We start from the raw sequence: 24,310 nt of genomic DNA on the forward strand, positions 1-24,310 counted from the left end.
GACGTAAGTAGAAACAATGGGCCAGATGTAGCAAAAATAAAAATTGCGACTCGCATTTTGCGAGTTGATGCGACTCGCAAAATGCGAGTCGCAAATTGGAATGTCAGAAAAAAAAGCGATCCGATTTTGCGACTCGCAGCCGGACTCGCAACGCTGTGTGCGAGTCCGCAGTTTGCGAGGTCGCTGTTTGCGAGTGTGCAAAAAACGAACTCGCAATTAGCGAGTGGGTGTTGCGAATTGCGATTACCTTCAAAATTGCTTGCAGATGCAGCAGAACACTCCAGAAAGCATACCAGAACACTCTGGAAACACTTCCTGGCACATGATGATGACATCACAGCCAGGAAGTTAACAAATACACCTGGGAGGAGGGCTCAACAGTGAGCAGTGTCTCTGCCACTGACAGTAGGGTGCTGAGGAGTGGTAGGCACAGCACCATGGACGCAGCACGGACCAGCCAGGCTGGCAGGAGGGGCAGGAGATCATAGATAACAGCCAGGACAGATTAATGTGGCACATGGCGTTAATGTGCCACATGACTGGTTGGCATTTTCCTGCCCATGGACAATTTCAACTTGTATATAGTTTCTTCATGACATTAATAAAACAGTTATTTTTGTTCCACTTAACAAATGGTTAATAGGTGAGTATGGTGGGAGTTGACACGTACCGTCCAAAATATTGCGTTGCAATGTGGTCCCGTCTCAGTCTGCCTTGATTAGCTAGACTCCTATCCCCATGATGGCGATATGGTTGTTCTTGCTCTTCATCATCAGGATCTGGGTCTGCAGGGGTGAGAGGTAGCCCACGTCGGGTGGCTATGTTGTGGAGGATGGCGCATGCGACCACAATTTTGAAAGCGGTAATGGGGGTGTTTTGGAGGGCGCCTCCACTGCGGTGGAGGCATCTGAATCTTGCCTTCAGCAGTCCGAAGGTGCACTCGATCAGGTTCCTGGTCCTCTTATGCGCACTGTCGTATTGCCTCTCTGATTCAGTTCTGGGTGTTAAAAACTGAGTCATGATCCAAGGCCTGAGAGCATATGCACTGTCACCTGTTGGGCACAAAAGTACACGGTTAGGAAGTCCAGATTGTCATGCACAGTGACCTGTGTGTATGTCTGCAAGTGTCTGTGGCTCTACCTAGGAGGTAACCGTCTCCAAATTCCCCACGTTCCAGGCGTTGATGTATCCCACTATGCCTAAAAATGTATGAGTCATGGGTACTGCCAGGAAACTTAGCTACGATGTCCGTGATGACATAATGGGCATCACAAACAACCTGTATGTTGAGTGAGTGGGTACACTTCCTGTTGCAGAAAATGTGTTCCAGATTAGCAGGGGGGCATATTTGAATATGTGTCCCATCTACACACCCTATGACATGAGGAAAGTGGGCAATGCGGTAAAAGTCCAGCTTGGTGCTGTTAATTTCTGCCTCATTCCTTGGTAAGTATATGAAGTGAGACATGTGCGTGACTAAGGCTTCTAGGAATGCCCTGAGGAACCTTGACACTGCACTTTGGGATACCCCACCTGCCACGGCAATGACCCCCTGATAGCTCCCTGAGGCCAAGAGGTGCAGTGCGCATAGTACTTGCACATGCCTAGGGATGGCGCAGCCACGCAGAGTCTTGTGTTCTATCTGTGGTTTCAGTAAATCTATTAATTCTAGAATGGCTGCGCTGCTAAGGCGGTATTTGTCATAGATCTCCTCTTCAGTTTGCTGAAAAAGAGTCTGCCTGGTTCTATATATCTTCTCCTGTCTGTGGCCCCTCCTCCTCCTCTGCTGGGCTGCGTAGACTCTCCTCCTCACTGCTATCAGGTATATATCCGCCATCTTGAGTAACCCAGATGCCTTCTGGGTCCCCTTTTATACTTTGGTAATGGTTACCACCTGCTCTGAGTTAGTGGTAAATGGGACATGCAAACTGGCCTTTTTGCGACTAGTCGCAATTTGCGAGTTGCAATTGCATATGGGTTGCGACTCGCAAATTGCGACTTGCAATTTGCGGGTCGCAAAATGGGGTCGCACCGGATGCGACTCGCAAACGGGTCCCATTGCTTTTTGCGAGTCGGAAATGGGCTTTTTGCATCCCATTTCCGATTTTGCACTGTCGCAAATTGCGATTCGGCCCGTTTGCGAGTCGCAATCGTTTGCTACATCTGGCCCAATATCTACAGGACAAAAGAAGGACAAAAAGGAAGCGTTACTAGAACTGTGGGCCATTTTTGAGGAAGTCCAGGCTGATAACATTAACCTGCCATCAGCAGACAAGGCCTCCTCACTTCCCCTGCCATTTGTAGGACTAGAGGTGCTCTCCCCAATGCCTGCTATCCTCATGTTCTGATACATTAACCAGCCGGTCGAGGTAACTCAAGGAGCCCCTCCAGAACAGCAGATTGTTAGGCCTAGGCATGGCAGACAAAGAGGCCAACAGGCCATGATACTCCCCATGACACCCTAATCCAGCACTAGAGCATGCCAAAGTGCCCTGTCCATCGTGTTCGGCAGACCAATCCTTGTCAGCACGGAGAGCAACCACCCTTGCTGGTTCCGGGGAGGAAACCCGAGTGAAAGGAAGATTTATAGCAGTCTTGAATAGTGAGACTGCTAATAAGAGTGAGGGAAGAGGTTTAGGTCCTCCAAGATCTGACGGTGAGGAAGGAGCCACAGGGTATGCTCAGGTAGCCAATGAAACCACCAATAAAAAGCATGAGAGCAGGCCCCAACTTATAAGGACAGAGCATAGCTCTGAGCAAAGGAGGCAATCTAGGTGGGAGTCAGCGAAAAGGAGGGCACTGAGGAAAGAGAGAGCTTGGATCTTTGATGTGCAATAAAAAAGTACAGTAGCATGCCTTCCACCAGAGGAGAGCGCAAAGAGGTATAGAGCCCCAGTCACAGGAGAATATGACATAGATTTATAAGGGAAGGTTTTGACTGGGTCCTTGCCCCACCCAAGTGCTAGTGAAGGAGAGGTTTCTGACCAGGAAATTAAGGGCCAAGGCAGCCTTGTGCAAACCCAACTTAAACACAGGAGGACTAAGATGGCACCTCTGTGTGTGCACATGAAGAGCAGCGATGAGGATGTTCCCTGATCCCCCCAGTGCACCGGATGGTTGAATCAAGCATAGTAGCTCAGGAGGAAGGCTGAATCTTTGCTCGATCCTTTTGCCACTGGCTAGGCAGTTGGACCAAGAGAAGTGATTAATGTGATAGGACCTGGCCGGAGGGGAGATCCTTTGAACTGGAAGAACCAGTGACTGCAGAAGACTGCATCTGGCACAGAGGAGGCGATCCCAAGTGGAACTTCCCTCACATGCAGGATTACCTGAGGAGATGGGAATGCTATGTAATGGAAAAACCAGTGGAGATGTTCAAAAGGTTAATCAACTGATAGGGTATCCAGGCAGATATGCCAGTTAATACAGAAGGACACTTCAGGGACCATCTATGTCCCATTGGTTCATATGGACAAGATGGGGCTAAAGAGCCAAGCTGCTGCCATTGTTCAATGGGGCCAGGAAATGGATCTCATGCTTTGAGAGTGACACAACGGGGATCACCCTAGCAATAGGCAATGTTAAGGCTCTGCTAAGTAGCATTATCGGTGAGGAGGCCAACATGGTGTCCGTCCGTGCTCAAATCCCAATGGTCACGCTGATTAACTTGGAGCAGAAATTCCTTCAGACATCGGATATGGACACCCTGATGGAAATGTTTCCTGACTGCCCAGATGTAGGTGGGTTGATGGTAGAACCCATGAAGCCTGGGGAGACCATAACAGACTTCCTAGACAGGAAGAGAAAATGGAGGGGTCAGGTGGTTGGACCAGCGCATGCCATCAGCAGCTGCAGACAGGGAACCCGGTACATTTTGCACACCTTAAAAATTCACTAAAGTAAAACTTAAAGAAAAATTAGGAAATATCAAGGATTCAAAACCTTTACTTGCATTTAGTGAAAACTCAAGGTTGTTGTGTGGCTGCAGACCAGGTGTCCTTGCTAGAGTCTGCCATCTAGGGCTGCTGTGTAGCTGTCAATCAGATCTTCTCACTGAAGTTTGCAATTCGGGTGCCTGCCAGAATCCAAGTGCCACTTTGCTGCTGGTCTCCCAGGGCAAGGCTAGTTTGCTATATCCCAGGGGGAGGGCAGTCTTTTAATGAGGGGCATGGTGGCTCCCCATCTGCTGCTTAAAAAGCAGGCACCTAAAGGTCCTCAAACCCGCAAACAAATGTGATGGGCTATTACCAAGTCAAAAGGACCTCATTCTCGGGCCCCAGCCAGGATCGAAATTTCTTTATCACATAGCCCCAGCAGCAATAGTACCTCCAGAGGCCCCCAGTTAAAGAGGGGCCCCATTTTGTTCCAAAATGAAGCTGTCCTCCAGTGTTGGGAGCGAGGCTTCCTATGGACTTGGGGTAGTGAAGACCACATGACCCTCACACTGCACACATGGGTTCCAGAGGAGCACTGCATGGCATTGGATCAATGGAATAGGGGTTCCCATAACCAGGGCAAACTCTGATGAGTTCCCGGCCTTGCTCCAGATGCTCCATAAACAATGTCTTTTGTCTCTTCCTTACCCTCAGGGCTTCTCGTGAGCAGGTGGGAAGCGCAGGCCCAAAAAGATATTGTCAGAGCAAGAGGGGGGTGCCAGGGAAAAGACTGTATGAATGTCCATAGCAGCTTTGAGCAGAGCAGAATGCAGAAGTATGCTCATGCCCACAACAGGTCTAGCGTTAGAGTGACATGCCAGGCCTCACACCATTTGAAGGGAGCAACAATTCTAATTTCAAACTCCATAAATCAAAGGCACACATGAGCTCTGGGCACATTGTGATCACTGACCAACGTTCAGCATGACGCCTCCTGCTTTCTATCCCTTCTCACACATGTAGGCTAGCAACACCACTCTGCGCCAGTGACACCCTCATGCACACATTAGTGCACCAAAGGGGCTGGGGATGCCAACAGAGCACCAGTTAGTGATAAAAACTACCCACATTCACAAGAATTGCCCTGTAAAGCATACCATTTAAAGGTACAATTGGTCAAGCATGTAGAGGGAATGGAGCCCAACAATGCATACAAATAAAATGTTTACAAAATATAACCTATTTTCTACACAACCAGGTTTCCCAAATGCTGGTTACCTTCTGGTGCCTAGCAAAAATCATGCAAAACAGAATTTCTCAAGTACTAGTTGGTGACTTACAATGATGCAGTGTTCTCTTCTATTATAATTACTTAACATAGCTCTTGCCTAACAGGTCTGCAGTCAAACCACTAAGTGCACCACTCTACAGTGGACCAGATCCCTCTCAGCGACTGCACCAGTACCTCCAGCAGAATCCAGAGCCACAGCACACCCCAAGGACTTTTCGCATCCAGACCCTGAACCGGATCTAGCACCACTCCTTGCTCCAAAGACTTTTTCTAAACAGCTTTTTCTCAAGCTAGAAACTCCCATGACAAAGAAGACCACAGACATCACAGCTGGAATTACCTTAAGACCTGCAATGTTTCCTAAGTTATGTGTTCATGCATTTATAATTTTTTTGTTTGCTAGGGACGCTACAGCATCTATGCATTTCCAAAGAGCAATTTGGTCTAATGGAAATTATTTAAAAATGTCACCAAATTTTCATAGGATCATCTCTCATGTCACCTTTAATTACACCACACCCAACACTAGCATCCAACATGCACTACACAGTACCTAATTATACAACACATGGTATCAGCATGTGTCGGCCGTGGACTCCAGACATCAACCAGTCAGGTGATGTCTATTTTCTGATACCGTACGCTGTAGGCACAGACAGGCTTTACCTATCCAAAGAGTTTGTCCCCGAAGATGCCAGATGCCTTCTCCATCTGTACCTGAGTACAATTAGGACAAAAATACAATGTCATAGAGTAGAGCCCCATAGGGTAGTAGTAGTAAATCTGACCCACTATGAAACCAATCCTACAACACTGTACCTGTTTACCAAGCCTATCGATATTCGAATAGAGCTAGACAGGTTGCACAGGAATGGAGCTATAGGTCAGTACACTGTTTGGCCTGATACTTTCACAAAAAGAGATTCTTGTAGGTAGCTAAACCACCTAAGCAGTGCATAAACAAGTCTGCTCCCGCTTTAATCTGTGGTCCCAGGGTAAGCCATAGCGTGTCTGAGGATGTCTTCCTTAATAACAAATAGAACCCAGAGATGGAGTTTCAATGCAGAGCCATCCACCTCGATGATATGAAGAGAAATGGGTCCCATGCAGAAGGATTATAGCAGTAGATACCCCATTTCAGGAGATCCTGGACACAGAGATAGACATGTACACTTGGATGGAAGGGAAGAGGCAACCTCTAATAATATGGAAACTCATACTGTATTCTTTATACTTCAGAGGTAAAGGAACCATTCTGCTGGGTACAAATGAGTTCTTTGGCACAATACTGCACATTCTGTACATGCAATGGAGCACATCCACACTGATGGACACCTACCGGCAGTGTGGCAAGTTTGCCTACACCTGGCTTGTCCCTGGAAGGCATGGCCTCTGCTCCACCGTCACCATACACACCACAACCCTGGCCATCCCTAGAGAAGATCTGTCTGCACTCTACCAACCCCCACTGAAAAAGAAAACAACACTGTTGCATCAGCCTCAAAAGAGAAGAGCTGCTGATTATTTTGCCTGGGCTTAGTACAAGGATATTTCTGAGGAGTTTAGACTGTTCACTGATGCCCAAGTATCAGCTGGAGGGTCCGTACCCTTCTTTACCTTGTAGACAAAAGACAATGCCCACGTGGTTGCAAATAACCTAGTGGGAAATTCTCAAAATACTGAACAATATGGAGTTCTGCCTTAATGCAATCAAGGAAGAACTGAGAGCCGTCTGCCTGATGGTGAAGCAGCATCGGTATGTCTTGGACTTGATGACAGTAAGCGTTGCAACAACTACAGAAGGAAATTCACGAAGAGGGAGGTGCTCTGGAGCAGGAGTGGTTCATGAACTGTTTCTTCTGTCTCCCAGAGTGGCTGACTGGTTTGTGTATGTCATTGTTGCCCGTCTTCATCATGTTACTTATTTTGTGTGATTTCCACAATTAGGGAGTTACTGCTGTAAAAACACAGTTCCCAAATTGAATAGATGCAATTAGTGAGGGTGTTGGGACAACAAGATAACAATAATGTGACTGTCATAACTTGTGAGGTTGATGGTGTAGTTGAAAATTCAACTAGAGGAGGGAATGTTGATACTGGATTGATCAATGACGATGTACACAACAACAAGACCAATTTATACATGAATGATACATTTCATACATTAAAGAAGCCCCTTCACCACTGTTACATTACCCCAAACTGAACTCTCAATCAACCATAGTACATAGGTATGTGGTCAGACAGGCTCTGAGACCTAGCCCTGAAGGTTAATGACTGATAGGTCACAGGTGGGGGTAACACTTACCCGGCAGCCAAATACAAAAACAGGAAAATGTAGATCAGATTATGCATATAGGCAGCAACACCACAATGGTCCCTGGAGATTGGCCCAATGAAGCACACATAGCCAGAGGAACATGTGCATTACCACAACCCATAAAGTTAGATGTCACATGTAGTTATGTACACATAGCCAATCAGGACACAGCACACACAGCACACAAAGTGACCAGGCACCTCTCAGGCTGGACATCAATGGCCCACATTTTGTCCATGATAGGTTGAGGTCCACTTGCATTCTCTATCTGGAATATGTATTCATGATTCTGTAACAACTGTTCACATTTTTGTTTTTTTGCACCCAGAGAAATATATAAAACTTGCTTCAATCCAATGTACACAGAGAGACAGTTCCGTAACTGCTCTCTCGGCTGTAATGTTTAAATAAATAAACTGTTGCCTGTTTTGCCAGATGCTTCCTTTGCCATGTCTTTTTTAAGGTACATTCTCATTTCGAGCAACACCCTCTGCTCTCTGTTGATCATGCCCCTCCCTATTGCTTTGCCTGGTCTGTTGTGCTGCACTGCCACCCCGCTTACCCTTTGTGGTGTATTGTGCTGCTGCAGCACCTGACACCTACCCTGTAAGTTCAGTTTGGTGTCCCTGCCCATCTCCCACCAGCCCTTTGTTAACCAAATCCATTTCCCTATCCCATTCTTCCTGCCCTCTGAGGTTTTTTTAACAACTTGGATAATTGATTGTCCCCTTTAACTTACATTGAAAAAGAGGGTATTTTAGTCAGGAGACAAATAGACGAAAGCCGTTTTGGATTTAAAAGCATCAGGAGTCTCCTGCGTCAAACTGGTCTTTTGGCATAGATGGTTGTACTGCATTTCCTTCTGCACTCAATGGTCTGTTATATTGCTACAGCCTCTCTTGCCTATCCTGCATAGTTGGTTTGTTGTCCCTTCCCCCTGTCCCCTGCCTTCCATAGTCTGTTGTGCTGCGCTGCCCCTCCTAGCTGCCCAGTGTGATCAACATGTTGCCTTTGCTCCCTCCTCCCTGCCCTCAATTATCTGAGTCTGTGCCATTGACATCTGCCTCTCAACAGTATTCTAATGAACAACTGCATTGCTAATATTTCATATTTATTACAAAAGTGTGGAACACCTGATTTAATCAAAACTGTTCAACACTTTATTACCAAAAGCATTTCATTTAGAAATTATAAAAAAGAGAGGTTCCTATTCCCATAGAAATTATGGTTAGTGCTCTAAAAACTAAAATGAATATATATTTTCTGAGTTCTCAAATAACAACAAAGCACTATACATTTTTTGCTGTCTTGATGTGTTTTTATCCAGTTGATCATTTGATTATATGTTACACCTAAGGGAGAGAATGTGGTGTTACGGCAAGAGCTGCAGCCTTTGCAAATGGGGAACCAAGTTTGAATTTCAGCCTAAGCTCGATATCCTGTGAATCTGGGAAAATCACTTAATCTCCCTATAACTAAAGCTCAAAGGGAATGTGTCCTTGTGCAATGTAACTGGTTCTCATGTAAAGCACTCCAATACTTTGGGTCCAGTCTTCCCTATATAAAACTTCCCAAAATAAATTCAGGTTTCGTGTTTTTTGCACACTGCTGTCATTGGGCTATACGGAGGCTATATTTGGGTGATATTTGTGCTACATTTGGGCTCTTTTTCCTCTGGTGGCCATCTTGGGAGACTTATTTGTTATGAAACTCCCTAATCTCTTCAATTATTGCAGTATCCTCAGTAAAAAATGCTTTCAGCTTTCCAATTCGATTTCATCAGGATGGTGGACCGATGTGCCACACTTATGTCATGAATTTAGAATGTTAGTACTATAGTTTCTCATTAGAATATTGTAGTAAACTACAGATCACCAGGGAGTTAACTTGCAGTCTGCTGCTGGTGCATGCTTCATTCTACATATCAGAATGTTTTAATGAAATAGAAGAGGAAGGTTTTTGAGAACTCACTTAAAAGTGTCCTCATTTTTCCTTCTACTAGACTAACCATAATTTCTTTGACAAAATGAACCCGCTCATTTTGTTCCTTTCTAAATTAAATGTTTTAAGTTTTACCAATTTGATTCAATGTCACACTTTTGTCATAAGTAAAACTTTTAGTGCTAAAAGTTGTTCTTTAGAGTGCTCTGGGAGGCTGCAGTACAACACAAGGGAATCAACTGACAGGCTGCTCCTGTTGGAAGTACAACTGGAAGATATTTTAGAATTTGTTTGCAACATGTCCATTTTTTTATTTCAAAAACACTAACCATAATTTCTATGACAAAATGACCCTCCTCATTTTGTTCCTTTCTAAAATAAATGTTTTAAGTTTTAAAAGTCAAGCCAAGTTTTATTAAAGAAAAAGGCCCTCATTATGACCCTGGCGGTGGGTGATAAAGTGGTAGTAATATCTCCAAATTTTGACCATGGGGATGATATCTTCCATAGACAGCCAGTGTACCACACCAACTGCAACGGCCAGGTGGGAGATAAAGTACCGCCCACCATATTTTGACCCTGCAAACCTCTACCTTTTCTGAGGTGGTTCCAACGCCAACAAAAGCCTGGCGGAAACAGAGCTCAGAAGTGAAAGGACTCACCATTGGAGACACAGGGAAGAACCATGCAGCCGTGGAACCCGAACTGCAAGTTTCCCAGATGATCTTCTATGTTATGCTCCACCTAGAACACCAACTATAGGAAAGTACCATCTTGCCTGGCATGTTACCCCCATTTTTACCTGTGTGTTAGCTATGGCTTTCTTGAGACAGCATCCATGTCTAGCATTTCCTGCAATTGACATAGGCCCAGTGGACCAATCCCACTGTTCAACTTTAAAACATACTCATAGGAACTCTGAGAATTTACACTCACACTGTTGGTTAGGTAAAAATCTCCAAACGGGGTGGTTTACATTCCCATAAGGAAGTAACCATATAGTGGATGATAAATGGAGGAACCACTCTATTTCAGATCTACTCTCCACTTATCACCACTTAGACAAGAAAGCTTCAACTGGCCAAGGTTAGCCTTATTGTCCTTCGTTTGGGGGGGGTTGTGTAGGAAAGTAGCCTCTTTCTAGTAAGGTTACCCACACTTTTGGCCTGTTTGTCAGTGTGTGTCTTTGTCACTAGGATCCTACTAGCCAGGACCCCAGTGCTCATAGATAGAAATCTATATGCGAGTATGTTTTGCCTGTCTCACTGGGATCCTGCTAGCCAGAACCCCAGTGCTCATAGTTTGTGGCCTAAATGTGTTCCCTATTTGGTGCCTAACTGTGTCACTGAGGCTCTGCTAACCAGAACCTCAGTGCTTATGCTCTCTCTGCTTTTAAAATGTTAATTGCAGGCTAGTGACCATTTTTACCAATTCTGATTGGCACACTTGAACACCCTTATAATTCCCTAGTATATCGTACCTCGGAACCCAGGGTATTGGGGTTCCAGGAGATCCCTAAGGGCTGCAGCATTTCTTTTGCCACCCATAGGGAGCTCAGACAGTTCTTACACAGGAATGCCACTGCAGCCTGAGTGAAATAACATCCACGTTTTTTCACAGCCATTTTATACTGCACTTAAGTAACTTATAAGTCACCTATATGTCTAACCCTCACCTAGTGAAGGTTAGGTGCAATGTTACTAAGTGTGAGGGCACCCTGGCACTAGCCAAGGTGCCACCCCATTGTTCATGGCAATTTCCCTGGTCAATACATATATGCAGCTTCACAATGGTAACTCCAAATATTGCCATGTAACATGTCTAAGATCATAGAATTGTCCCCTCATGCCAAATCTTGTATTGGGGTGCCAATCCCATGCATCCCCGGGGCTCCACCATGGACCCCGGGTACTGCCAAACTAGCTCTCTGGGGTTTTCACTGCAGCTACCGCTGCTGTCAACCCACAGAAAGTCTTCTACCCTCCTGGGGTCTGGGCAGCCCAGTCCCAGGAAGGCAGAACAAAGGATTTCCTCTGAGAGAGGGTGTTACACCCTCTCCCTTTGGAAATAGGTGTTAAGGGCCCGAGAGGAGGAGCCTCTCCTGGCCTCCGGGAATGCTTTGAAGGGCACAGATGGTGCTCTCCTTGCATAAACCATCCTACAACGGTTCAGGGATCCCCCAGCACCTGCTCTGGTGCGAAACTGGACAAAGGAAAGGGGAGTGACCACTCCTGTGTCCATCACCACCCCAAGGGTGGTGTCCAGATCTCCTCCTGTGTGTCCAAGACCTCTCCCATCTTGAATACAGAGGTGTGAGGGCACAGTGGAGGCCTCTGAGTGGCCAGTGCCAGCAGGTGACATCAGAGACCCCTCCTGATAGGTGCTTACCTGGTTAGGTGGCCAACCCTCCTGTGAGGGCTATTTAGGGTCTCTCCTGTGGGTTTCTCTTCAGATAACGAATGCAAGAGCTCACCATAGTTACTCTGCATCTCTCTCTTTGAATTCTGCCAAGGATCGACCGCTGACTGCTCCAGGATGCCTGCAAAACCACAGCAAAGTCAACAAGGTAGCAAGACGACTCCCAGCAACATTGTAGCACCTAATCCTGCCGGCTTTCTCGACTGTTTCCTGGTGGTGCATGCTCTGAGGGCTGTCTGCCTTAACCCTGCACTGGAAGCCAAGAAGAAATCTCCCGTGGGTCACCCATTTTTTTCAACCGTGACCTTTGCAGCTAGCAAGGCTTGTTTGTGATCTTTCTGCGTGGAAACAACTCTGCATCCTCCAGCATGCTGTGGGACATCTACTGTGCAAAGGAGAAGTTCCTGGCATCTGCCGTTGTTACAGAATCTTCAGCTTCTTCCACACAGAGGCAGCAATTTTGCACCTTCATCCGGTGTTTAGTGCCCCCCCTGGACACTTGCAGGACTCTTGGACTGGTCCCCTTCCTTTGCAGGTCCTCCAGTCCAGGAATCATCTTCAGTGCTTTGCAGTCAGTTGTTGCCTTTGCATAATCTCCTATCACAACTTTAGTATGTTTCTGGGGAAGTAGGGTAACTTTACTCCTACTTTTCAGGGTCTTGGAGTGGGGTATCTTGGACACCCTTAGTGTTTTCTCACACTCCCAGCAACCCTATACACACTACACTAGGCCTGGGGTCCATTCGTGGTTCGCATTCCACTTTTAGACTATATGGTTTGTGTTGCCTCTAGGCCTATTGCATCCTATTGTATTCTACAGTGTTTGCACTACTTTTCTAACTGTTTACTTGCCAGATTTTGGTTTGTGTGTGTATTTTGTATATTTTACTTAGCTCCTAAGGGAGTATATCCTCTGAGATATTTTTGGCACATTGTCACTAAAATAAAGTACCTTTATTTTTAGTAACACTGAGTATTGTGATTCTTATGGTATAGTGCTATATGATATGAGTGGTATAGTAGGAGCTTTGCATGTCTCCTGGTTCAGCCTAATCTGGTCTGCTATAGTTACCTCTATCAGCCTAAGCTGCTAGAACTACTAATCTACTAATAAGGGATAACTGGACCTGGCACAAGGTGTAAGTACCAACAGGTACCCACTATAAGCCAGGCCAGCCTCCTACACCAACGCCGATGAAGACGACGACGGTGAGTACCCCGCCTAGTACACAAGGGAGGGTGGAAGGAAACAAGAGTGACACACACACACACGCACCACACACACCCAACACACACATACACCATACACACAACCAGCTGCACTACAAAAACAATTTGTCCCCGAAAATCATCAGAATAATGCAAGAAGAACAGGAATTGACTAAAGTGACTGTAATCAGATCAACATCAGAAATAATAAATTGATTTGGCAACGAAACAGATATGTACCAATGTACAAAAAAGGGACACTGCCCAGTCCAAAGTTCAAAGGGCCCACATGGCCACAGGGCACAGTCTAAGGCCCAACTCGAATCCTGAGCAACTCCAGGTAGAACACTGCATGGCCATCAGTTTGCAAGTAGGCAGGCACCTCAGGTGGGAGAACCTCAGCCAGATGCGGGAACAAGCCCACTCTTTCTGGAGGGGGCAACATGCCCATTGGTTTGTCCTGGGGAGTGCAAGGCCACAGTCTCTCAAATGGGTGTGCTGCCCACTGGTTCTGGAGGGGGCAGCATGCTCATTGCTTTGTCCTTGGGAGTGCAAGGCCACAGTCTCTCAAGTGGGTGACTTGCCCACTGGTTCTGAAGGGGGCAACCTGCCCATTGCTTTGTCCTGGGAAGTGCAAGGCCACAGTCTCTCAAGTGGATGACTTGCCCAATGGTTCTGGAGGGGGCAGCCTGCACAGTAGCCCCTGGAGGGTGGACTACATAGCATCTGCCGGCGGTGATGGCTGCATGGTGGTGGTGGTTGGGGAGGCTCCTGGGCAGCCCCTGCACTCACTGATGGTTGCATGGTGGTGGTGGTTGGGGGAGGCACCTGGGCAGCCCCTTCACTTACTGATGGCTGCATGGTGGTGGTGGGTGGGGGAGACTCCTGGGTAGCCTCTGCATTCACTGATGGCTGCATGGTGGTGGAGGTTGGGGGAGGCTCCTGGGCAGCCCCTGCACTCACTGATGGCTGCACACCCACAGCTGGCCGTGGGGTCCTGGGGAAGCTGGTGGAGGTGGCGGTGTTAGCCTGACAGCTTCTGCTGGCGTAGAGTGCCTCTTCTCCTCCTGTTCTTGGCTCAGGGATCCATAACCTTCCTGGCAGGGTGGATGGGCTCTTCCCCTCTCAGCATGGTGGTGAAGGCTCCTTCCCCTTTCTCACAGCTGGTGCAGGCTCTATCCCCTTCCTCACAGCTGGTGTAGGCTCCTTCCCCTTCCTCACAGCTAGTGCAGGATCCTTCCCCTTCTTCACAGCTGGTGTAAGCTCCTTCACCTTTCTCACAACTGGTGCAGGACTCTTCCCTTTCATCCATGGTAGTGCTGGCACCTTCCCCTTCAGTGTCATAGGTCTTGTATCCTTACCACCACTAGTAGGTGGTGCTACCACTGTCCCAGTGGACTGATGGCTGACGTGCTGGGCTGTGTCCTTGGTACCCTGCCCATATGTGCAGAACGGAGGAGGAGGGGAGTGAAGAGGTCAATTTGGGAAAGGAAAAGCTTTTTAGGGACGTTGGGGTGGGCAGAGGGAGGAGTAATGAGAGTGGAGGATGAGGAAGTGGTTCTTGGAGGTGTATGTCTTCTGGATTTGGGTGCAGGTGCATGAGCTGTATGCTGATGTGAGGTGGGTGGCTGTTGGGTGTCTGACTGTGTTTGAGTCCTTTAGGAGGGGGGACGGACACGGTGGGAGAGGACACAGGGGACACATACATGGCTGTTGTGGAGGTGTCTGCCAGTAAGGTGTGTGTTCTGCTTGGGGTGGTGATGCTGGTAGTGGATGTTGATCTAGTGCATGCAGGTGTGAGTGTGGATGTAACTGGGAGGGAGGTGGAGGAGGAGAAGGAGAAGGAGACAGTGGAGGCTGTGGATGTTGTCGTGTCTGCAACAATATGGTGTTTGTGTGAGTGACTGTGGGATGACGTGTAATGCTTGTGTTTGCCTGTGCCACTCTTGGTTGTTGCCCTGTGTGCATGCTCATCTGTTTGTGTGCTTGGGATAGGACTCAGTGTTACCAAAAATAAAGGTATGTATTTGGGTGACACAGTACCATAAATATCTTAGAGACAATACTCCTTCTGGAGGTAAATTTTATACACAATATATACACTAGACACCAAAATTAGACAAGTAAATAGTCATAGAACAATACAAACAGTAGGAAATCCTATAAAATTCAAAGGGAGAAAATAGGTCTAGGGCCAACACAAACCATATACTAAAAAAGTGGAATCACAAATTCCCTTCTAGACAAGTGTAGTGTGTGCAGAATTGCTGGGAGAGTAATAATACAGTAAAGGTAAATAAATTACTCCACCCCAGAGCCCAGAAAAGCAGGAGTAAAGTACTGCAAGTTTCCTTAGGACACACTACACCTCGTTTTTGGGATTTTGCAACAGCCAACGAAGTCTGCAAAGAACAACGGCTGGATTATTGGACCTAAAGATCTGCAAAGGAAGGGGAGCAAGTCCAGAAGTCCAAAGAAGTTCCAGGAAGGACAGGAGCCCCTTCCAACAGAGAAGAGGTTGCAAAAGACGAGTCCATGGTTAGTAGAAGACTGCACAAATGCACTCTAGGAAGAGGCCAGTGAGTTTTTACATGATCCAAAAGATGTCCCACAGCATGAATATCGTTGCAGATGAGATTTCGGATTGAAGGTGCCAACAACCCTGGGCTACGACAAAAGTGAATTTTTCATCAAAATGGCACTAGCTGGACCCAAGGAGGGACCTGGAGGCCTCAGTTCTGTGTGAGGAGGAAGAAGGGGCTCTCAGCAGTCTAGAGAGCTCTCAGGATACCAGCCAGCACCCTCAGAAGATGCAAGATCTGAGTTTAAAGGAGGTGCAAAATGTGGTTGATGCAGCACAACAAAAGAAGGTCCCATGCCGCCGGAGAACAACTCAGTGAGTTGAGCATCACAGGGAGAAGTGCTGGGGACCTGGGCCAGGATGTGCATGAAGGAATTTTGCAAAGAATGCCTAGAGGTCTCAGGAGGTGAAAAAGACACAATACACAGGGGTACTGTCGTTCTCGGGGAAGGCAAGGTCTTACCTCCTCCAAATTGCATCAGCAGGACCTCAGGACAGTCTATGTTGATGATGTTCACCCTCTCTGTCCTTAGGAGCACGCTGGTTGCCGTGAGAGGAGACCCAGTATACCGGTCGTCGCCTTGGAAGGTGCCCGCTTGGAGCAGGGGAGTGACTCTGTCACTCCACTGGAGATTTCTTCAGTCCTTCTGGTGCAGGAGGAAGACAGAGAGTCCCCAGAGCATGCACAACATGTAAACTGTTGCAGTTGCTGACTTGGAGCTGAGGTTGCTGAAGAAAAGTGTCTCTTGTAGACACTTTGTTGCAGTTACAGCGTTTCTTGGAGCAGGCCGCAGTTGATCCGAGGTCAGAAGAGTCTGAAGTTGTTTAGGAGGATTCCTGAAGGAAACTTGCAAGCAGAATCTGAAGAGAACCCACAGGAGAGACCCTAAATAGCCCTGAGAGGGGGATTGGCTACCTTATCAGGTATGGACCTATCAGGAGGGGTCTCTGACGTCACCGCTGGCACCTGCCACTCAGAGCCCTCCAGAGTGCCCCCACACCTTGCAAAGCAAGATGGCTGAAGTCTGGGACACACTGGAGGAGCTCTGGGCACTTCCCCTGGGGTGGTGATGGACAGGGGAGAAGTCACTGGGTGTCCATGGTGGAGCCCGCCAGGATGCATGAAATTGGCTCCCCAATACCAGATTTGGAATGGAGGAACAATTCCATGATCTTAGACATGTTACATGGCCTTATTCGGAGTTACCATTGTGAAGCTACTTAGAGGTATTGACCTATATGTAGTGCACACATGTAATGGTGTCCCTGCACTCACAAAGTCTGGGGAAATGGCCCTGAACCATATGGGGGCACCTTTGCTAGTGCAAGGGTGCCCTCACACTTAGTAACTTTGCACCTAACCTTCAACAAGTGAAGGTTAGACATTTAGGTGAATTATAAGTTACTTAAGTGCAGTGAAAATGGCTGTGAAATAATGTTTGCGTTATTTCACCCAGGCTGCAATGGCAGTCCTGTGTAAGGGTTTTCTGAGCTCCCTATGGGTGGCAAAAGAAATGCTGCAGCCCATTTGGATCTCCTGGAATCCGAATGCCCTGGGTACCTAGGTACCATATACTAGGGATTTATAAGGGGGGTCCAGTATGCCAATTGAAATTAGTAAATTAAGTAATTGGCCTACAGTGACAAATTTAAAAGCAGATGTTCTGATTAGCAGAGCCTCAGTGACACAGTTAGGCACTACACAGGCATACACATTAGGCCATAAACTATGAGCACTGGGGTCCTGGCTACAGGATCCCAGTGAGACAGGCAAAACATACAGACATATAGGTTTCTATCTATGAGCACTGGTGTCCTGGCTAGCAGGATCCCAGTGACACAGTAAAAACACACTGACACACGCTCACAAACAGGCCAAAAGTAGGGGTATCCATGCTAGAAAGAGTCTACTTTCCTACAGTAGAGGAGAACGGGACTGGGAAGTGGGAGTTGGAGGGGGGACAGTTGAAACAGGGTCAATGGCTGCCATCAGAGAGGAGGCTAGAGCCTGAATCAATCTCTGTTGGGCCGCCAATCCACCATGAATGCCTTCCAGGAATGCATTGCATTGCTGCATCTGGGATGCCAGCCCCGGGATGGCATTCACAATGGCTGGCTGCCCTACAGAGATGGATCTCAGGAGGTCAATACCCTCCTCACTCAGGGCAGCAGGGCTCACTGGGGCAGGGCCTGAGGTGCCTGGGGCGAAGGAGATGCCCACCCTCCTGGGTGAGCGGGTAAGGGCAACTCACTGAGGGGCTACTGGGAGGGCGGTGCTGGTACGGGAGTGGCGGCTGTACCTGCAGCTGGGATGGTCACAGAGGTGTCCGCCACCACCAGGGAGCTCACATCGGAGGAGGTATCAGAGTCTGTGTTGTCCCCTCCAGTCTCTGCCATGGTGCTCCCCTCACTCTCTGTCCCACTGGTTCCCTCAGCGTCAGTATACTCTGCCACCAGGTTCCTGTGAGATTCAGCTCCCTCTGTTGGTGCCTCTGCTCCTCTGCCAGATGATGCTAATGCACATAAGGACAGGAGGACAAAACCAGAAACGAGGGGGAGAGAGACAAAGGATACACTGGGTCAATGACTGCACCAACACCACTGTTGGCATACACAGCACTCTCACACGCAGGGAACAGGCCTACACACTATGCATTGCACTACCAGTGAAATAGCTAGTCACCAAGGCATGAGGAGGAGCACACACTGCCAACTGCACCACACCTGGGACCAGCGCAGCCCTGCCCTGAACTGAATACTAACAAGCTAGGTTACCTGTATTTGCCATGCAACCATTACCCTTCAGAGGACCTACGCTGCTATGTCTGGCTTGGCCTTAGGGGCACCCACTAACACACAACCACCACCCTGATACCACCCCACCAGTCATAAGTTGTAATTATACCCACTGTACTCACCCCCTTGTGGCTACTGTGATGCCCTCAAGCACCCATTCAGCTCTGAGTAGGCCACTGCCAGTATGCAGGACATCAATAGGGTCAGGGTCCGACGGGCACCCCTTCCTCATTGGGAGGCCATCCCCAGCTGGGTCTCCATGGTCTTCCGTGCCCAGCATCTCAGATCCTTCCACCGCTTGCGACAGTGGGTACTTCGCCTGCCTTAGACCCCCTAGGCCCACACCGCCTTGGCAATGGCACACCGTGATCACTTCTTTTGATGGACGCTGCCCTGCAGAGGTAATACATAAAGGAGAACTCCATTAAACAAACAATCCAGCCTGCATCACACATGGCCCACCATACCGGTTCCAATCACCATTGCAACACACATAGGCTAGCTCACAACATGTACACTGCCAAGAGAAAATCCCCCTTCCACCCTTACATGATGACTTCACATACGTCTCCATGCATTCATGCCACATGCATCATGCCCAATGTGTACTTACCTGTTGGTCTGGAGGCCTATGCAGCAGTCTGTACTGGGGAAGGACCCCATCCAGGAGTCGCTTCAACTCCACAAAAGTGAAGGCTGGGGCCCTTTTCCCTGTCACTCAGGCCATGGTAGGTTCCAGACACAGGTCACAGCAGCACATGCAGTGTAGGTTTTCTCCTGTGGAAGGTCAGGAAACAAGTGATGATTGAGAACAAAATGGCGGTCACGTCTGCGGCGATGTATACCGTCACCACCGGCATACATCCCCATTGGCCACTGTACCCCGTAGGGCCCAATATTATCCAATGAGAATTGCACAGCAGTTGACGACCGCCTCCCCCCACGGTGCTCAACGTCAGCGGAATTACCTCACTTCCACCTGTCCCTACACACAGGACAGGTGGTCGCCATTTCAGGGGGGGAACAGGCTTATCGATAATTGTTGCATCACAGGATAAATAGGGACATACTTCTAAATTCCACTGTCCCAAAACATGATTGCACAATGTGATCTGCTGTTGTGGTATAGTTGTTTAAAGTGTGACAGCCTTCTCACTCGTGTGCCCCTTAGAAACCTACTGCTGCGGATGAATAGGCAATGGAGACATGCCCCGGTTTACAGACCCCTGGTGGACTTAGCTACACTGGAGGACAGGCACATAATACTCACCTATAGCCTGGACAGAGCCACAATCACAGAGCTGTGTGCCCAGTAAGAGCCTGACCTGATCTCAGCTATCCTTCATCCCACTGGGATCCACCCTCTTGTGCAGGTCCTATCAGTGCTCCATTTCCTGGCAACTGGTTCTTTCCAAGTGACAGTGGGCTTGGCAGCAGGAATATCACAGCTAATGTTCTCAATCGTGCTGGCAAGAGTGTTGCCTGCCCTGGTAAAACACATGTGCAGCTACATTGCTTTACCCCAGGTGGAAAATGTGGCCACTGTGAAGGCCGGATTTTATTCAATGGGACATATCGTCAATATAATTGGGGCGATTGACGGTACACATATTGCATTTGTCCTACCGCCTCCCAGCAAAATGAACAGGTGCACAGGAATCATGAGAGTTTCTACTCCATGAATGTACAGATGGTGTGCCTGGTGGACCAGTACATCTCCCACATCAATGCTAAGTATCCTGGGTCGGTGCATTATGCCTTTGTCCTGTGGAATAGCAGCATCCCAAATGTGATGGCCTACTACAGAGGCACAGGGTGTGGCTTATAGGTGAGCCTTGGTCCCCACCCTCTGTATGTTGGTGTATGCCTATACTAGTGTCCAAATGGGAAAGTGTATGGCTAAATGTTGTCCCTCAATATTTGCAGGTGACTCTGGTTACCCAAACTTATCGTGGCTGCTGACCCCTGTGAGGAATGCCAGGACAAGGGTGGAAGAATGTTATAATGAGGCACCTGGGTGAACCAGAAGGATAATTGAGAGAGCCTTCGGCCTCCTGAAGGCCAGATTCAGGTGCCTCCATCTGACAGGTGGATCCCTGTGCTACTCACCCGAGAAGGTCTGCCAGATAGTAGTGGCATGCTGCATGTTGCACAACCTGGCCTTGAGACTCTATGTACCTTTTCTGCAGGAGGAAGAGACTGGAGATGCCCCTGTGGCAGCAGTGGACCCTCAGGACAGCGAGGATGAGGAGGCAGAGGATGAGGATGTGGACAACAGAACATTAGTGATCCGTCAGTACTTCCAATGACACACACGTGAGGCAGTGAAACTTCACATTTCGATGATTATTGGTGTATTCTGTGTGGCATTGGCATGCTGGCATTACCAACTTGTTTCCTCTACTTACTTTCACCCATGGATTGTCATTTTACAGATGTTGGTGATATGATAACAATGCCTTGAAGTGATCACAACAGCCAGCAACAGGTTATTAATTCTATGCTCTCACTGTATACAGTTCATTTGCAATGGATCTAGCAATGAATACAAACTAGCAATACATGAAATACTAGTAGTGGAAGTTTGTCCAAGGGTGTTTATTGTAGTACTAAGATAATGAGGGGAAAGTGCAATGGGATGGGGTGATTATGGAGGAAAGTCCAGAGTATTGTTTCAGTCTGTTTGTAGCAGTGTCCAAGGGGGACATAGGAAGGGGAGCAATGGCAGTTCAAGGTGGGCAAGGTGATGTGTGGGACACAAGGGGGACAATCAGGAGAGTATAATTTCCTGGTGGTGGTCTTGGCAAGTGTCTCTGGCTTCTGTCTGGCTCGCAGGGAATGTTTGCGGGTTGGTTCACCTTCTACAGGGGAAGGGGTGTTGGTGGCCTGTGGGTCCTGTGACGGGCCTCTTGGCCACTAGCGGCAGCATAAGTGGAGGGCTGTTCAGTTGAATGGCTAGTGATAGAGGCCCGCTGGTGTGCTGTTGTCTCCCTCATGATTTTGGCCATGTCTGCCAGCACCCCTGCTATGGAGATCAGGGTGTTGTTAATGGCCTCCAAGTCCTCCCTGATCCCCTGATACTGTCCCTCCTGCAGCCGCCTGTTCTGAACCGTTGGCAAGGATCTGGCCTATCGTGTCCTGGGAATGTTAGTAGTCTCCCAGGATCTCAGAGAGTGCCTCCTGGAGAACCGGTTCCCTGGTCCTGTCCTCCCCCTGGAACACAGCAGTCCTCCCAGTGTCCCTGTTGGCCTGTGCCTCTGTTCCCTGAGCGGTGTGCCCACTGCCACTGACCCAAGGTCACTGATTGCCTTGTGAGTGAGGTGTGACCTGGGGTCCCTTTACAGGTGGGCACACTTCTGATTGACATGTGTGGGGGACACAGGTGTGGGTATGCTAGGTGGGTGCTGTGGTGTTGGTTCCTGATGGGGGAGGTTCTGTGGTGGTCTGTGAGTGGGCTTGGGTGGCCAACTGTCCAGTAGTCCCTGATGGGCCAGGTAGGTCCTCCAGATCCTGAAGTCCAGAATTACTGTCATCAATGGGGGCCTCTTCTGTTGGGGGACTGGATAGTGGTGGCACCTCTTTGCCACTGGCATTGGCTGAGGTACCTGTGGGGATGTAAATTATGTATTATGCCTCAAGTGTATGCCATTTGTACTTCCCTAGATTCCCCTCTATGGTTGGTGTTACCTTGCCAGCTTTTGCTTTTGTATGGCGATGTATTGTGGGATTGTTAGTTTCCCTGTGCATGCTTTAATGATGGGTGCACATGCAGGGCTGGGAGGGGTGTCCATGCATTGGTGTGGCATGCAGAGCTTTACATTGGCATTAGTAAGATGTGTAAATGCAGTGTGCTGGATGGAGTGGAATGATGGGAGTGAGGGAATGGGTCTGAGATGGCATGCAGGTATTGGGGGGGGTGATAGGTAGTAAATATTGACTTACCAGTGTCCAGTGCTCCGGCTACTCTGGCGAGTCCCTCAGGATGCAGTATTGCCAGTACTTGCTGCTCCCATGCTGTGAGTTGTGGGGGAGGAGGTGGGAGTCCACCCTCAGTCCTCTGAATGGCGAGCTGGTGTCTTGCTGCTATGGAACGTACCTTCGCCAGTAGGTCGTTCTACCTCTTCCTGATGTTGTACCTTGTTTTTGGGTGCTGTCCCACGGCGTTCACCCCGTCCACGATTCTCTGCCATAGCTCCATCTTCCATGCAATTGATATCTGCTGTACCTGGGCTCCGAACAGCTGTGGCTCTACCCTGACAATTTCCTCCACAATAACTCTTAACTCCTCCTCAGTGAAACAGGGGTGCCTTTGTGGTGCCACGGGTGTTGTGTGGTGTTTGTTGGTGAGGGTGTGTTGGATAATGTAGTGGGGTGTGTGTTGTGGAGTGTGTGAGGGGTGTATTGGTGTAAGTGGTGTGTGGGTCTAGTTGTCTCTTTGCTCTTCTTCTCAGTCTCCTGGAGGCAATTGTTGTTTGTCAGGGGTTGTGGGTACTGTGGGTGTGTGTTTTTTATAGTGGTGTGGGTGTGGTGTTTGCATGGGTGTCAGGTGTGTGCTGTTTGTATTGGCCAATGTGGCATTGTTTTGTATGTGGGTGTTCTTCTGACCATGGCGGTATGTACCGTCAATGGTTTACCGCTGTTGAATGTCCGCCGTGGTGATTCGTGGGTCATAATGTTGTGGGCATTGTTTTGTTGGCTTAACGGTATGAGTTTTGGGACCGCTACTTCGGCACTGACCTTTGGTCTGGTGGATTTGTGTAAGTGGCTGAATTCTGTCAGATTGGTGAACAGATATCCACCACTGCGGCGGTAAGTTGGCGGCCGTCAGCGTGACTGTAAGTGGGATTTACCTCCAATGTCATAATGAGGGTCATAGATCTTAGAGCAAGATCCACAGTATAAATTCAATACAGATTTAAAGAAGAACTACAAAACTTAAAACGTTTTTCACAGATTACTTCATTCACCAGACAGTTTACCAATTCCATAGCAGCATTTGCAGTTCGCACTCCATACCTTTTAATTAGTGTTTTAAAAATCTCTGTTGCAAGACCTTTAAGGCCGGACAGACAAAAATAACATGCTCAATGATCTGTACACCTGTTTGGTAGTAATTACATATTCTTTCTTCTCTGGGTACTCCCCGGGAGGCATCAGTTAAAATATTTACCAGCAGACATTTCATCCTTGAAAGCACTATACACCTTCACACCCTATGCTCCAAGTTCCAGGTTGAATATGCCTGTGGCATGCCCGGTTGACAGGAATGGACCACATTGATAAAACAAGGTTTAACATTACATACATTTATTACATGCACCATTCAAGGGTGCTTCCTGTAGTACTTAAAATAAATAAGATAAACATAACGCATATTCTGGATGTCTAATTTAGACAATGAAAAGTGCTCTAGTGCAAATAGAACATTCAATCGAAACAGACAATTTTGGCCACAATCAAAAAGAGGCTCCACAGTTATGAAACCCCTTAAAGTATTTTATTTAGCATGTAAAATACAATGGTACCATCACAAAATAGCAGTTAAGCCTCTTACATACAGGCTCACCAATCCTAATTCTAGTTTCAGCGCTTCCAATAATACAATAGAATTTAAGATGTGAATACTGAGGCGAATATTACCTTCAACCTTATGCATAAAATGCCAACAATTAAATCTAATTGTCTCTACAGCATAAGGAAGACTAGAGGGGCCTTCATTTTATCCACTGTTAACAGATGTGGCCCAGAAAGTGTTTAAGTGCAATTCCAGGGGCGTGAGCCTTATTCGCTGTATAGCCAATATGGTCCTTAACTCCTAAAGTTGACTGTAACCTTGGTCTATACAACTCTGTGGCCAACCACACTCCATTGTTGGAAGT

The sequence above is a fragment of the Pleurodeles waltl genome, chromosome 8 (genome assembly GCF_031143425.1).
Source record: "Pleurodeles waltl isolate 20211129_DDA chromosome 8, aPleWal1.hap1.20221129, whole genome shotgun sequence".
NCBI lineage: Eukaryota > Metazoa > Chordata > Amphibia > Caudata > Salamandridae > Pleurodeles > Pleurodeles waltl.